Source organism: Dermacentor variabilis, chromosome 1 (genome assembly GCF_050947875.1).
Source record: "Dermacentor variabilis isolate Ectoservices chromosome 1, ASM5094787v1, whole genome shotgun sequence".
Classification (NCBI taxonomy): Eukaryota; Metazoa; Arthropoda; class Arachnida; order Ixodida; family Ixodidae; genus Dermacentor; species Dermacentor variabilis.
This window is the reverse complement of record NC_134568.1, coordinates 130,468,261-130,481,520: the sequence shown is the minus strand read 5'-3', so window position 1 is coordinate 130,481,520 and position 13,260 is coordinate 130,468,261. Positions and strand designations below refer to the sequence as shown.

General features: G+C 47.3%; 1 protein-coding gene across 2 annotated transcripts in view; it reads right to left on the bottom strand.

Moving 5' to 3' along the window:
- LOC142584666 (WD repeat-containing protein 47) overlaps positions 1 to 12,889 on the bottom strand; it is a 194,109-nt gene extending 181,220 nt beyond the window's left edge. Inside the window, exons 1-2 of one of the 2 annotated variants that reach the window (XM_075694829.1) lie at positions 12,691 to 12,889; positions 11,859 to 11,933 (exon numbers count right to left, since the gene is read on the bottom strand). The gene's annotated coding sequence lies outside the window, so the exon portion shown is untranslated. The remainder of the gene's footprint in view (positions 1 to 11,858; positions 11,934 to 12,690) is intronic. The other variant, XM_075694826.1, reaches the window with a different exon arrangement.
- Positions 12,890 to 13,260: the final 371 nt, after the last annotated feature.

The window sequence follows — 13,260 nt, the reverse complement described above, 5'->3', positions numbered from 1 at the left end:
TGTAACAGTGTGCTGCAGGAAACAGAGCGTCTCGCTGTGATATAAGGCAGTTGAAATTAGGCCTTTGTAGCAGCGTGTGAGACCGAAATGTTTTTTTCGTTCTGGTTTCAGTTTCGTTCCACTGAAAAAAGTTCCGTTTCGTTCAGCTCCCGAACGAAAAAAAAAGTCATCGGTAACGGTTCATGACGGTTTTGGTTCGCACGCAAACATTTTCAAAGCAAAGTAACGATAAATGCCATAGTATTTATACTTCTCAATAACTGAATTACGAATTCTGAGATCGTGCTCAGTGCCTTGAAATGGAAGGGATAATCCGAGAAGGTATATCCACCACAAAAAACAGACACAGGTAAAAGCTACCGAGAGGGCCGAGTCGATGAAAAAAACTCAGGAAGGGAACAACGATAAAGGAGCTAGCAGCCCTCCGGAGGAGAGCACAAAGAAGGTTGATACGCGAGAGTTGGAGAAGAGGCGACCGGTCCGATGTTATCCGTGCCAGGGCCTAGGTCACTATGCCTCGGATTGCAAAAAAAAACAAAGAAAAACAAAGAAGGTAGTGCTTTTCTACGTGGGCGGAAGCGACGAAAGCTTGGAGCTTCGCCGTCCATACCTCCAGGCAGTGGCGTAGCAACAGGGGGGGCCGGGGGGCCGTGGGCCCCGGGTGCAAGGGGCCAGTGGGGGGGGGGGGGTGCATATACGCCTGAAGACACCCCTCTTTCCGGCGGCTTGACTGGGCGAAAATTGCAAAGAATGCTCCGGCATCGTAAGCTCCGGCAGTAATGTTCCGGCAGTAGCGTAAGCTTTTCCAGAAAATTATCCAAATTTCAGCACCGATATAACATCAATGGCACGCTTATCGACATACAGTCGGAATATAAGTATTTAGGAGTCTATTTTACCGAATCACTCACTTGGCATAAACAGATTGACACTGTCATAGCAAAAGCTAGTAGGATGTTACATTTTATTCGCAGGAAGTTTAAACAGACAACACGCGAAGTTAAAGAAACTTTATACTTCTTACATGTTAGAACAATACTTGATTATGCTTGTGTAATATGGGATCCCTATCAAGATTACCTCATTAATAGACTGGAAAAACTACAGAACCAAGCAGTAAGGTTTGTTTGCAATAATTACAGCCCGTACTCTAGCGTTTCTGAAATGATGGCCACTCTAGGATGGGATCTACTACATATGCGTAGGCAGAAGTTAAGGCTTAAACTATTGCGCCGAATATATAATAATCAGACAGGTATTAATCGCTATAACTATCTCCTGGAACCAGATTATATATCGACTCGCTGTGATAACAACAAAAAGATATCAGCCTATAACTGCAGAACAAACAATTTTTACTACTCTTTTTTCCCCAAATCAATTAGACAATGGAACAGTTTATCAAATGATATAGTAAATGTGTCAAATAACGAACTATTCTATTCAATGCTGTGACGGCGCTCTTGTAAAACAAATGTATGTGTTATATATCTTGAAACCTGCTTGTTTCACGTTGCTTGTATGCCTTTCTCTAACAGCTAGTGTAGTGCTTCTGTTCGTGAGTATATCTGTCCAAAAGCTTTTCTGTATCACTGGTTATATTTTGTTCCCCCCTAGGTAATGCCTTTATGGCGATGTAGGTACTCTGTAAATAAATAAATAAATAAAAATCCAGTAGCCCGAGCTCATGCACCCGACGCGTTGCGCCGCAGAATTGTCGGCTGCAGCTCTATCAACACCCCACGAAATAATTGCACGAATGTGCGGGCTAAAAAAAAATTTAATTCGCGAAATGGTCGCTAAACTACTCGCCTTAGCGGAACGTTTCATGTGTGGTGCGCTCGCGCTGTGCGTTCATGCTGGGAGCAGAGTCGCTAAACATACAGTGAGGCGTTGTAAGGCGTTGGGGCTCTTGGGTCCCTCTTCCGTTCAGAACGCGCAGCGAAGACGAACAAAGACAGCAGCAAGAGGGCGTTCAACCAGCGCGCCCGGCGCTCGCGTTTACAGCGAAGCGTTCGTTGAGAGCGACGTTGCAGAAGTGGGGCCGTCAAAAGTCGCGAATGGTATTATCTGGATGGTCTACAGACGGTTCGGCCGAACAGTTTGGCGGCGTATGACTCGACAGGCTGTAGTCGCGGACCCGCCGCGATGTCCGGCTCGCTTTTACTTCCCCTCTCCCGCTCGCTCCGAGAAGCCGCTGCGAAACCTTCCGTTATGTTTCACGCTTTCCTTCTTACCCTCGAAAGTTTCAGAAAACTGTTGTTGTTGTGTGACTTCATGTCACAAGTACAGTGTCTGTATCAGCTGCACAGAATTTTATTTTAAAAAAAGGTGAATTTTGTAAAGATATTTCCCGATCGAGATTCTATGAAGTTATGTCTTTTTGTGATTACTAGGAACTCGGTAGCGCGAAAAATATGGCAGATAAGTAATAACCATATCCTTAATAATCCCGTAATTAGTACTTATAGAGAAAGCACTTCAATTGGAGAATTGAGGTCTCAAAGTCATACTATAAACTCAACAAAAACTTCTTAAACAAAATCGTTTTGGGTGCTACAACCAGTGGCGTAGCGACAGGGGGGGGCCGGGGGGCCGTGGGCCCCGGGTGCACGGGGCCAGTAGGGGGGGGGGGGGGTGTCATATACGTCTGAAGACACCCGAAAATTGTCGATATCCGCGCCTTCCTCGACTACACCCGGGGGGAGGGGGGTGACAGAAGAACTAAGGGCCCCGGGTGCCAGACGACCTAGCTACGCCACTGGCTACAACCTACAGTACTTTGGCACAGCGGACGGCGCCCAGTATGTGGCAGCAGCGAAAGAAATATGAAATAGTTGACCAGTGACTTTGATCCCTCAATCCTCTCCATTGCGAGTGCAGACCAACAGTAGTGCAAGCGTTCGCTGGCACGGGCTTCATCGCGGCCTTTTCTTTTCTTTTTTTTTTTTTTTTATGGTGACGCCAAGAATCGACGAGAAGCGTGCTCTATTCTGTTCCCAATCTTGCGGTGGTACCGCAGCTCGGATAATCACGTTTGTCCGTATAGCAGCAAATGAAAACAAGGCTTTATTGATCAGAATGAAGAGAACTCGTAATTGTCATAGCATTGGCGCCCGCGCAGCTGGGAGGCAGGTAGCGTTTTCCAATAGGGTGGGGAGATCAGCGTCACTGACAAACAATTTAATTTTCGTTTTCGTTCAGGGCTGCCCACAGACAAAATACTGCGTGCCATAGTACCTACGACGATTTTTGTGAAGTTGTTGTTGGGCAAGATATGAATGTCGGGCTTCAATTTTGCAAAAGCAATATTGCCGCTAAAATTGGTAATTAAAACTTTATTATAAAGATATTTTTTGTCACTTTTGACGTGAGTCATATTTTCCACGATGCCGCATTTGTATTGGCTGCCAAGCCTTACAGTCTGACAGAAGATGTGCATATGGGCTTATCACACGTTATCAGTGCAGCACCCTGTGTTATTTGGCGCAAGAAAAACAGCGTGTATATTTGCTGCATTCGCGATCTCTGGGAAAGAAAGCGAAGGAGAGGGGGACCCGGGGAACGTGCGCGGTATCCAAGGTGGTTGTACTGGAGCTGAAACCCGGAAATTGTCGATATCCTCGCCTTCCTCGACTACATCGGGGAGTGGGGGGTGACAGATGACCTATGGGCCCCGGGTGCCAGACGACCTAGCTACGCCACTGCCTCCAGGAGCTACGGATTAGCGGGAAAAGCTGCGAGGTATTAAAGGACAGTGTAGCAACCATGGACCTAGTTCACACTTCTTTTGTAAACGCCGAGGACAAGGTAACTTGGATCAAGTCAGTGCTAGAGGAACACAGCGTATGTCTGCCAATAGTACGAGTGACAATTTCCGGTCTTTTCGGAGAACTAGAGACAGAGGCAGGCGTTTCGAAGGCGCTGCCAATGGATTACCTGTATTTCTTTTCAAACCATTCTGAGCGTTTTTACGGGAGTGCGGTCAGAGAAGGAAGGGTGCAGGCATTAACCTGCTCGCGAGCACGCCAAGCCGCCGCTCAGCTGACCAAGAACACCAGCGCAGCGGTGGCGGAACGCGAGGAAGCGCATTCCCTAGTAGAACCTCGGACAACGGAGGAAAAAGAAAACTGTGACAGCAGAGGTGCCAATTAAAATGATCCCCGGAGAAAACTCGCGTAGCAAAGAAAGGTCGTCAGTAGAAGTAACAGAAAGGGAGAGCAGCTCTGCACTTTCACCTGCCTCTGGGGGCTTTGACAGGCTTCTCCAGGTGGACAGAGAGTCGCTCAGCGCGGAGCAACAGAGGGACCAGACTCTGGCACGTTTAAACTACAACGCGAAAGAGGGCATAGCTAGGCGCAACGTTACTATCCACGAAAAGGGAGGACTGCTGTATAGACACTACCGAGATCGTAGAGGCCGTATCCTCGATCAGTTAATTGTTCCGGAGAGGTATCGGGCGGATCTCCTGACTTTTTGTCACGGAAATGGCTGGTCGGGCCATCTAGGAATCAACGAAACGAAGGAGAGGCTCTTGTTAGAATATTACTGGCCAGGATGCTTTAAGGACGTGGAAAATTATCTAAGGTCCTGTGACGCCTGTCAGCGAGTTGGGAAGCCGGGAGATAAACGCAAGGCACCTTTAAAGTTGGTTCCCTTAATCACGGAGTCATTCTGTCGGCTGGCGATCGACACAGTCGGGCCTTTGCCGCCGAGCCGATCAGGGTGCAAGTACCTTTTAACCATGCTCTGTCCCGCGACAATGTTTCCTGAAGCGATTCCTGTGAAGGAACTGAGCTCCACCGAGATAGTCGACGCTCTGTTGTCCGCGTTTGCGCGAATCGGTTTTCCTGCAGAGATTCAGGATGACCCGGGGACGGTATTTACAAGTGCTTTAACCACGACATTCCTAGAAAGGTGTGGTGTGTGGCTGATACACAGCTCCGTGTACCATTCACAATCAAACAGCGTTGAGAAGATGCACTCGGTGCTTATGAGAGTGTTACGTGTATTGTGCCATGAACACAAAGCAGACTGGCAGGACTGTTTACCCGCAACCCTGTTCGCGTTGAGAACGGTCCCACATAAGGCAACGGTGTTGAGTCCTTCCGAGCTGGTGTACGGACGGACGATCCGTTCCCCCCTCAGAATGTTAAGAGAAATGTGCAGAAGGAACAGGTGAAAGCCAGACGGTGGTGAGTTAAGTTTTAAAATTGCTGGATCGCTTAAGTGTCTCGCGACAACTGGTTGAAAAAAAAAACCTAAAAGAGGCCCAGGAAACCGCGAAGGCGTACTATGACAGAAATGCGCGTAGGCGAACATTTAAGGTAGGCGACAGGGTCATGATCCTAAGGCCTTCACGAAAAAACAAACTTGAGGTACAGTAGGAAGGACCCATAAAGGTTACCCAGAAGATATTGGAGACTAACTAACCCTAGAAGTTCCCGCAAGAAGGAATAAAGGAATCATTTACCACTGCAATTTAATGAAACCTTATTGTGGAAGGGAAGAGGTTGTGAACGTGGTGGTAACCGCGCCTGAAGAAGTAGCTGTCGAACTTCCTGTTTTAGTGACAGTTACAGATGCGGAACGCTCCATAGAGGACAACCTGAATCTGTCTGTAAACCGACTGGCTCTCGAGGCTGATCACGTAAGCGACCTCCGCAAACTCTTTGAGGAATTTGGTCAATGCTTCAGTAGCCGGCCGGGCAGAACGACGCTGATTACTCATGAGATTGAGTTGACATCTGATGAGCCCGTCCAATCTAAACCGTACCGGGTAGCACCTCGTCAGTGAGAAATAATGGAAGTAGAGATCAAACGAATGCTTGAGTTGGGAATCATTGAGCCAGCAGACAGCGATTACTCTTCCCTGGTGATTCTCGTGGAGGCGAGCAGGAAAGAGCCGCGTCCATGTGTGGACTATAGGAAATTGAATGCGGTTACAAGGGACCAACTTTACCCTATACTTAACATAGAAGAACGAGTTGAACGGGTGGGCGGAGCCCAATACATTTCAACAATCGACTCAGTTAGGGGGTACTGGCAGGTGCCCATGACAGAAAGCCAAAGTCGCTACGCAGCATTCACTTCCCCGCTTGGCACATTTCGACCACTAATGTTAAGTTTCGGGCTTAAGAACGAGCCGTTTAGCTTTTCCAAGCTGATGGATATAGTTTTGAAAGACCTACAAGATTACGCGATCCCCTACTTAGATGATGTGGCCATTTTTTCTAAAAGCTGGAACGATCACATGGAGCACTTAAGGAAGGTGATGGCACGTCTACGAGACGCGGGTCTCACGGTAAAGGCCGAAAAGTGCAACTTCGGATGTGCGGAAGTTACCTACCTAGGGCATGTCGTAGGTCAAAGAACGCGGCGGCCCACCGAACTAAAAATAGGGCCTATCAATAACTTTCCTGAACCGCGAACTAAGACGGATGTCAGAGATTTTCTGGGGCTCGTGCGATATTACCAGCGGTACATTTCAAATTTCTCACAGGTAGCAAGCCCCCTGACAGACACCCTCCGAAAGGCAGAGCCCGAAAAATTTCGATGGAATGAGGCCAAAGAAAGCGCATTTCAGCGCCTGAAAAAGGTTCTAAACTCAGGACCAGTGCTTCGGACCCCCATTATTCTAAGGAATTAATCGTGCACTGCGACGCTAGTGACAGATGGTTTGGTGTCGTCCTCAGCCATATGGGCGAATTGAGTTCACCGGCCATTCCGAACTTCCGGGGCGAGGAGCAGCTGTTGGACACGGACCCTTTTCCTGGCATCACTCGAGTTCCCCGACCACGTCCAATCGCCGTCGCATTCCAATTAAGGCCGCCCCACATTCAGCGTTTTAACGGCGTTTTCTGGCGTTTCGTCACCCGGCGTCACCCGGCGTCACCCGACGTCATCCGGCGTCATCCGGCGTCGATCGGCGTAAAGAGACACTAGATCTGGCCGCCGCCGCCGGAAGCGGCTCGATGAGCGCAGGCCAATCAGAGCTGGTCGACGTGCCGCTCGTGTGGCTGGACGCCCTCTGTGGCGGCGTTCATGTGTCGACGCCGAGAGACGCAACGCCCGAAAACGCCAGTAAAAACGCTGAATGTGGGCCGGCCTTTATGGTGCGCAGGGACGCGTCTACCACGTTCCCGGACCTTTCAGACAGGTTGGCGACCCCCACCTCATACGCCGCACGTCGAGCTATTGTCTCCATCCCTGCTTGACTCTTCCCGAAAGTGCGACGGGCGGATGGCCTAGTTCCAGGTAGTTGATCTTGGTCCCGAGCAAAGCTGTTTTGCCGCTATGAAAGGTCGTTCGAAGAACAACCCGTCTCCTCCAGCTGAGCGCTTTCAGGCGGGGAGGTAACACCAAAGCAACGCTGGTGCCAAGTCAGTCATCGGACAGTGGAGCCCTTGGAGCGACCTCAAGGGCCGAATGTGACGGCACTTGCACGGGCGCCTACCATTGGACGAAAATGACACCTGAGCTGGCTCGACGATTGGCCGAAAATGACGTGACCCCTAGAGACTGAAGGGGTTAAAAGCAAGAGACATGGAGAAGAGACATTCTTTCATTCATTCATTAGTTCTTGCCACGAGCCGCAGCGTCTGATTTGCTGCCGGCCGTCGATGACTTTATGACTGTTCATTACTTTGTGTTATTACTGTAAATAATGTAAATAAACCTTCAGTTCTCAAAATCCTCCTCAACGTCGGCCAACTTCCGCACTCAACGACAAGATCTAATAAGGTCCTTAAAAATGGTTGAAAGTCCCTTTAACACTTATTTTTAAACGGCATGCTAACTGCACAAAAACAAATGACAGGTGAAACGGCCAGTACCAGCCCCGCCCCTCACGCACACTCCAAACTATACAGTATTTGGCAGTATCACGCACGGTGTGTGTTAAGTGATTGGGGATTAACAGTGCGCGAAACCAGTGTTGTACATAAAAGCGGCGCGGCTAAGACAACTTGGCATCGAGAACGAATGGACGGGCGCCAGAACACAACGACGAAGAAGCCGCGCGCGCAATATCTAAAGTCTACACTCTTACACTATAAAAAAAAGTTTACACCCTTTGGGTTGTATATTTGCCACACAACTATAATCATGTCTTGCTTGCATTTCCTTTCTTGAAAACGCTGCGCTCGCTACTTTTCTGTCGAGAATGCTGTCATGCTGATAACTGGCATGCCGTTCGTCACTTGGAAGTACCGGGCTCGCAGCATTAAAGAAAGTAAATGCGGGCAAGACAGATGACGATTATTGTTGTATGGCAAGAAACGACACAAAGGGTGTAATTTTGTTTAAGAGGGTGGCAAATATACACACCAAAGGGTGTACATTCGTCTAAGAGTGTCAACTATACATTTACATTTCACCCGCGCCTTCGGAACAAAATACAAGGAAAGCGACCATTAAACACCATACACGATGGTTGACGTAGAAGGAAGGAAGATGAGGGGAAGGATAGATACGTAACTTTTTATTCATTTCTTCCCGATAATTTAACCAGTTTCAGTGTTAACAGCAATTACCTCCACCGCAGTTGGTATGCACCACCCCAGAGGGCAAATCAAACGAAACCAAACACTGAAACGGCGTGGTAGTGTTCGGACGCAACGGGGAACCGGAGAAAATCAGCGTCCGCCGGGAGCAGGAGCGAGCCGTCGGGCCGTGGGCCCAACCTTCCAGGCTCCTACCGACAGAACCTGGACTGCCAAACCTCCCGAGCCTGGTAAAAAAAAAAGGTGTCCCCTCGTGACTACCTGGAGTTCGCTCAAGGAGCGACCAGTATCTTCCGTTGGCGACGGCTCGGCGTTCTTCACCTGCTCGACCATGCGCCCGAACCGCTGGAGAGCCGCAACCCGCTCCCATTCCACTCTCCTCGTGTATTCTTGCTCCTAACAACTATAGGGTTTGTATTGCAGTGAGCTTTTGACTTTATTATTGGATGTCTTGCTCTACTTATTCAGAACTGTGTTTATCATAAGGAGTGTAGTGTGTGCATCTTCCCTCTGCTTATGTGTACGTTTGCTTTCCGCTTTCAATATGCAAATATACATCCTTCCTTCACTAATGAAATAAAAACGCTCTCACCCTTCATTTGAATAGAAAACATGGATACAGACGATAATTCAAGTCGCTTTCCTTAATCGAACCACGGCACACACCAAGGAAGTCTAAGCATATAACCTCTTTGTCACACACACACACATATAACAGTCCAAAAACCACAAGCGAATACTAGAGGGCCTCTCCTTGGTTATCTCAAGTTGCTCACATTCAAGAAGAAGCACAGTTTTAAAAAAATGCATTTCTGGACGGTGTTACGAGCATGACGTCCCCTTTCCCGTGTCCTCTGTTTTCGTGCTCATACTAAAGGCTTGAAATGCTCATCATACAATGTGTTGCAGCATTAATCCGCAACGTAATTCGTAAGGATAGCCGCAAAACTACAGTAATCAGTCACCATAATAGTACAACTCATCGCGTTACTTCAATTTCATCAGGGCCAAAATTTTGGGAACAGTTTTTTTTTTTTTTACATACTCTCATAATCATCCCAATTGTTACTCGGGCCATCATTAAATTACAGGGCACACAAATGCTTGTATTACAGCAAAGTATGGACTCGTGCGACCGGCAGTTTTAAGTTCAGGCTGCGGAATTACATTTCTCCGCCACGCGAGAGCGGTCGCTTGACGTGTCAGGGCCACTTGTGGAATGTCAAGAGCGCTGCGCGGCAAGTAGAAACACAGAAGCGCACGCATGCGATACGCTTCCGCTGGTCTGCGTAGGGAAATATTAGAGAGAGAGAGAGAGAGAGAGAGAGAGAGAGAGAAAGAGAGGTTCTGCAACAGGCTAACAGCTGCAAACCAGACAGCGCCGCCTCTTCGGCCTCTCTTTCCTCACAGCGTGCGTATAATATCTCTCAAATCACTGCAAACAAACAGTCGACCTGACCAAAAGAATGCAAGAAAACTGCGCAGAATTAGACCATCGACGATGAATTGTCAATGCAAGCGCCGAACGCTTCAAGAAAGCTATTCTCTCTATTAAAGGAATGGCGTGCTCGGCGGCGTATATTTGTAGCAATGAGGATATTTAGGGTAGCGTTTGTCGATTTATCGCGCAGAGTAGCGAGCTGTTAACCAGCACATCTATGGGTGTACAGCGAGTGCATCTTGGCGTTCGGCCACAAACGCGCCCCGCCACTGACTAGCTCGCGCAGAGTGCTCGCTCCCTGGGCACAGGCGCATTTGTGCCGGAGGGCGAAAGAGCAAAAGAAAGCTACTTGCTTGAAAACGAAAGTTGAAGCTCCTGCAGCAGCATACGCGCACCGGCAGAAACAAATGTCAAACAGTACGGCACAAGCGCAGCACTTTCTTTTTTTTTTTTTTCCTCCCTTGGTATATAGACGGATATGAACAGAACGATATAGGGCGGAATGGCGGATAAATGAATCTAAAAACATCAAATGCGCATGCACACACACCGCTGGCGCGGTTTGGAAGGAGATGCTTGAGCGCAGAAAGTTGCATAGTTACAGCGATTAAAGTGCGACTATCTGCGGCTAGGTTCGCGCTGCCAATATGTATGGAAGCACGGCTAACGTGCAGGAAAAACTGTTTCTTTATTGAGCCAACCGGCGAAAGAAAGACTCCATCCGAAAGTAAATGCATTAATTCCGCGGAAAAACATAATTGTTTCTCTGTATCTCGAGCGCAGTGTGAACTCAGTCTGTTCAAAAGCTAATATGAAGTCAATGGCTTATATTAAGAAAATGAACAGAGTCAATTAATCAGGCATCATATTCTCATATTCAGAAAGCTTAATTATGTATCGAGACAGAAGAAAGCTGTGCTGCATAACTTAATGAGTGCGTCGCAGCCATTATGAAAATAATTGCATGCAACATAAAAGAAGAAAACGCGTGCGACCACTACTGGTTCTGAGAAGCATACAATCAAGGCAGTAAGTGTTCTGGTGAACGTAACCTTCCAGAAATATCATCACAAACAGAACGACTAAATTCGTTAGACTAAATTCGTGAGAATTCCAAAATGTTGCTTGCACTACAGAACACGCAGCAGTACCGATTTCGAGCTATAACTTAGCACAAAGGTGAAATTGAACTTTTTGGGCTCAATGTACAGTCAGGGATTGCTCACAGGAGGTATTTGCAGTCATAAGGTTGTCGATAATTCCAAATATTATCTGCGTGCATGATAATGTAACAAACAGTTCAAGCAACATAGAGTATGAAATTTTGAAAGTTGGGCTCCAACGCACGCAGTGCATATTCCTGTCGAATAATTAAATAAAGCATAGCGAACCTATTAAGTTATCATTATTATTACTGTTATTATTATTATTATTCCAACCTAAGAGGTTCGATAGAGTGATCAAGAAAGCATAGATGGAGTCTGTGGATCTCTTCAGAAATACGTGGCTGACATATATATAACAATATAATTAAAAAAAAATAATTTGAGTTTTCATTTAGCTGCAATTCTATTTTTTTCCTTAATTTGCGTTCTTTTTATTTGCAACATGTACGTTTGCAGACTGATTTGCTTTGCTTCGTAATTTTTTTTTCCTTTACACTTCCCATGCGACAAGAGCGAACAAAGCTGAGCAAATGTTCTATCTTTCATGAACTGCACGTTTTACCAATCGCAAATGTAACAATTTAGCAGCTGTTCCCGCTTTTTAACGCTGAAGTCATTTTTAGACAAATGAGAGAATAGCAGACGAGTCGGCAAAAAAAATGCAACTAAAATCGCCAAGCCATCGCAGCCGTTTACAAGCAACGTACAGAAAAGTGCTGAAAATTTTCATTGAGAAACTGTACTGACCGCAAGGTCCGAGCTCCACGCAGCCCTAGTAGCCTCGGACCATAACTTGCTTTTATGGCAGATCTGGCTACATCGCTACATAGAAACAAGAAGCGCGCTAAGCAAGCAAAGAAACACCAGTTAAACGAGCAGCCCGTCATAGCGAGAAAAAAAAAAAAAAAAAACACCGGTCAGCAATGAAATATGGATAACAAGATGGTACTGGTCATCGCGCTAATGCAGGGCAAAGGGCACGCCCACGCCCGATGCCTATACATTTGATTAGCCAACAGTTCTCCGCGGAATGGCGCTTACGAACAATTTTTCCTTAAACTGGCGAGCTAAAATACCCAGTCGCCACGATCACCAAGAAACCGTACGACACCGCCCAGCACGGACGGAAGAGCAGGCTGAGCGGCTCAATTATCTCGAGACGGCCCGCTCAGTGGAGGCTAAATATAAACACTGCGACGATGTCACAGTAAATGAACTAGCCCTTCGGCCTTTCTACGTACCACAGGGCAGTGCCGGTCACAAACGTCAATAGGAACAAGCAAACACTACGTAAGGAGACAGGAAGCGGACAATTAAACTGATTCATCCATCCACTCTTGAGGCTGACAGTTCGTTACTGAAACGCGAAGCGAGATGCGACGAACCCATCGCATATCGCTCCGTAGCCGTAAGACAATATAAATCCCGATGATCCGCCACCAATACAGAATAAATGACCACAGATTACTGCGATATTAAGTCTCCTGAAACGTTAGATAGGCAAAAATTCTAGAAAACGCTGGGATAATCACTAACCGATGTCGCCGGCAAGCAGCGCAGGAATGGTCCCTCTACTCACCTCTCGTGCCTTTTGGGGTGATGAAAACCAGCAGACAATAATTTAAAGCGGCATTAGGCACTCTGACTTCAAACGCGAAACTTTTAAAACTGTAGCAAACGTGTAGAAACAGACAGAAACATATTAAAAGCCCATCAGCGAGTCAACGAAACACCACGAAGCCATTCAACTCGAGCCGTGCACGGTAGACAGAAGACATGTTTGCATGCAGACTGCTGCTGCCCCCTGGGCAGCAAAGGCGGAAGCTATGGAAGACGAAAAATTTGAACCCATCTGGCGCGGCGACGGTTCGCCGCACAGCACATTTTTGTTGTTGCTACTGGATTCTTCGTGCTGCGGCCCCTTATTGTAGTAAGTTACTCGTGCGTAAAACTTTCCCCAAAAATCTAAAGAAGAGTACAACTAGATAAGTATCCGGCAAATATTTCCTTGCCGTTGTTTTCGTGCGTAGGTTAACAAGCTGGCGTTTTGCTACACGTAGCGTAGCTAATCACGTTTCCAACGATCTTGTGCGGACATACCTCGTGTTTCTACTACGACTGTACCATATTACTGAGAATAAGGGATTAG